The sequence below is a fragment of the Canis lupus genome, chromosome 29 (genome assembly GCF_048164855.1).
Source record: "Canis lupus baileyi chromosome 29, mCanLup2.hap1, whole genome shotgun sequence".
NCBI lineage: Eukaryota > Metazoa > Chordata > Mammalia > Carnivora > Canidae > Canis > Canis lupus.
In genome coordinates this window covers 7,840,332-7,844,141 of record NC_132866.1, presented here as the reverse complement: position 1 = coordinate 7,844,141, position 3,810 = coordinate 7,840,332, and positions in this window count along the sequence as shown.

The following is a 3,810-nucleotide window of genomic DNA, read 5'->3' as shown; positions in this document are numbered from 1 at the left end:
GGCCTCGGAAGGCCCAGTGGGTTTGTTGAGGTCATAGTGGAGCCTCCATGAATGGGATTAGTGCCCTTGTAAGAGTCCCCAGCGTGCTTGGTCCCCCTCTCTGCTCCCCGCCTCTCTTACACGGATGGGAGGAGAGGGTCCTTTGCCAGAACCCGACGCATTGCAGACTCTCAACCTCCAACTCCGTGTGAAATAAATTCCAGTTGCTTGTAGGCCACCCGGTGGGTGGTACTTTGTTCTAGGAGCTCACACAGACTAAGGCACCAGGCAGGGAGGGCCCCAAAAACATAGGGAAGGGACTGGCCACCAGTGGAAGGGAGGGGTGACAAAAGAGAACCTCGGATGTCTGCTTGTTACTTAACAAAGAAGAAAAGGAGGTGAGGGGAGATTTTTTGGAAATGATTCCTTGAATGATCCCAAACTAATGGAACTCCATTCCTGGATGTCTCTGCATAGACGTGTATGTTCATGAACATGTGAGTACTCGGTTATTGTGCATCTAGGAATTAGCCTTGCCCAAAGAGAGATCTGGCCTTTGTCCTGGGCTCCTGGGAAGTGACCTCCACACCCTTGGAATGTCCTGCCTGATTAGAGTGTGTTTATGTGGAAGCCCTGGGCCACAGCAGATGATCTGACATGATTGATGGTGGGTACTTTCTTTGGGCCACATGTCATCAGCTTAGCTCTAGAGAGACTGCAGATTGAGGTCAGCCATGAGCCACCAACCAGGTCTACACCTCCCAGATCCTATAAAAGCACTCGGCACAGGGGCACCTGGGTAGTTCAGTGGTTAAGCGTCTGCCTTCGGCTCAGGTCGTGATCCCTGGGTCCTGGGGGACCTTCCCTGCAGGGAGCCTGCTTCTCCCTCTGCCTGTGTCTCTGCCTCTCTCTGTGTGTCTCTCATGAATAAATAAAATCTTAAAAAAAAGAAAGCACTCAGCACCAAGGCTCAGGTGAGCTTCAGCAAAATTTTGTCTATTATTCACGTTGCTGCCAGGAAAAGTCCATGACGCCACTGGGAGAGGACATCTGGGCACTTCGTGCCTGGAGCTCTCCTGGACTCTGCTCCACGTACCTCCTTTCTTGGCTGTTTTTAATCTGTGTTCTTTTCCTGTAATAAACCACGACCGTGACTGTAATAGCTGTCGATGTGGTCCTTCTGGGGTCCTTCTGGGGAACAGTCAAACCCTAGGGTCTCTGGGATCATGAGGGACTCTTGACTTTTCCTGCCCTTCCAGCAGGGGAAGGCAGCCCCAAAACTCACAAAAAAGCAACATTTGCAAAACTGGTAAGTTGAGCTTCACCAAAAGGGATGATCTTGCTAATCGACTCCTCCAGCTACGTTCACATAAAGCAAACAGAAATAGGATAGGGGGTGCCTGGGTGGCTCAGTTGGTTGAGTGACCGACTCTCTTGGTTTTGGCTCAGACCATGATCTCAGGGTCTTGAGATCAAACCCCAGTCAGGCACCATGCTCAGTGAGGATCTGCTGGAGATTCTCTCTCTCCCTCTGCTTGTCCCCCACCTTGTACACACTCACATACTCGCTCTCTTTCAAATAAATAAGTAAAATCTTAAAAAAAAAAAAAAAGTAGTAGGACGGTCATAGTCCACCAATTATATGGGAGAGAAGAGAACGTCAGCAGAAGGACGCCTACCCCACGGGTGTTTGGAGTAGCACCGCCGTTCCCAAACTATGTGCCACACAGGAAACATCAGGCGGCCACTGATGAGGAAATCACAAGAGTTTGACATAATGTAAGAAATACTTCTGTGGCAATATTAAGTTGAAAAATCAGGATTCAGGACTGTATACAGAAGAGAAGTCTGAGGTGTTTTGTTTTATTAAAAAAAAAATGAGGCGACAAGGTATTCGATTAAATTAATAGATCTAAGTCTTAGGAAGGTGCAGGTGGAGCTGCAGGAGGACCGTGTCAGCGACCTCTTCAGGCACAGATGGTGGACACAGTGAAGCCAAGCGGCTTTGTCCAGGGCTCTGTCCAGATCCGCTTCTTGCTTATGCAAGTGCAAGGTCAAGAGGCCACACGTTGTCTTGTAGTGGGAGGCAGGATCCCACTGCCCTTGGGCCCCCCAGCGAGAGGGCTCTCCGCCTACTGTTCACTCCACCTTTGCGGCAACAGCCAGTTCTGAGCAGGCTTTAAGCTAACCTGAAAGCCCTCACCCTCAACTTGCTCATTAATACCCCATGGGACACCCTTGACCAATGGGGTCAAGAGCTAGCCAATATTTCCCACTTTGCTGGGTGGGACAGTTCTAAGACGCATTCCACAGGATGCTCAGAAAGTCTGCAGATGGGGCAACCAGCTGCCTTTCACAGTGGCCAACTCAATATGTGGTTTTGCACAGACTCCATCCTCCTGGGTACTGCCCAACCCAACTCTGCTCCTCACGATCTCATTCCCAACAGTGCTAAGACAGTGTCTGCTTCGATTTGCTTCTCCTCTTTGAATGCAAGGCTCTGGGTATACAGAGGACCAATCTGCAAGGAACACAAAAGCCTCTGGGGCAGAAGGGTTCAGAACTCTGATGCCTGTACCCAGAGCTCCAGGTGCAGGAAATGTGGGGCTAAACTAAGACGCCAAGACAGAGTGATTCAAATGACCTAATACATGTTTCTCAGCTACATTTGGTCCTCACGCACAGTTCCCGAAAATGCTTCCGAGGCAGAAAGGGGAAATCAGTGACTTATTATCAATGAAGGCAATTGTTGGACCCTACCCAAGGGTGGGGCTGGTTGAAGGAGGGCCAACCATGTGATTCGAGGGTCGGAATGATCAGTGCCCCCCACCCCAGGGGACGGGAGGGGGGAGAGTGGCTGGAGGTTGAATCAGCCAATAGCCCATGGCTTAGCCAATCATGACTACATAAAGCCTCCATCAAAACCCAAGAGGGCAGGTTTTGGCCCTTTTTCTTTAGAGAGCTTCCCTGCTTGGGGAACTGGAACGCTTCCACATGCCAGCAAGCCAGGCCCAGAACCCCATGAGGCGAGAATTTCCTGTGTTCAGGACCTCACCCTATGGATTTCTTTACCTAGCCATGGATTCATATCCCTTATTATATCCTTTATTTTTAAAAGACTATTTAGTTACTTATTTGAGAAAGAGAGAGCACAAGCAGGGGATGGGGCAGAGGGAGAGGGAGAAACAGACTTCCCCCTTGAGTAGGGGGCCTGATGTGGGGCTCGATCCCAGGACCCTGACATCATGACCCGAGCCAAAGGCAGATGTTCAACCAACCGAGCCACCCCCTTATTTTAGCCTATAATAGACTGTTAAGCCTAACTGTTTCTCTGAGTTTCACATGCTGTTCTAGCAAATTAACCTAATGTAAGGAGGAGGTCATGGGAACCTCCGATCTGTACTGGTGGGTTAGGAGTACAGGTAACAGCCTGGTGCTTGCACCTGGTATCTGAAGGGGGGCAGAGGCAGCCTTATAGGACTGAGCCCTTAGTCTTATGCTACCTCCAGGTGGTAGTCTGATGCTACCTCCAGGTGGACAGTGTCAAAACTGAGTTGAATTTGTGGATGCCCTGCTGGTGTCTGAGAATGGCTTGGTGTGGTAGGAGGGACCCCCCCCCCCATCTTGGAATTGGTTCTGGTTCATTGACATGAACCTAAAAGAACTGGTGTCAATGAAGATGCTTCCTAGTACAATGGGTATGAAACACATCAAGGGCTCCTGGAAGGAATGCACGGGAGGGACAGGGCTGGGCGGGGGGCGCACAAAGTACCGGGCCGGCATGGGAGGGTTAGTTCTATAAAGCACTGTGAGCTATAACAACAGGACACC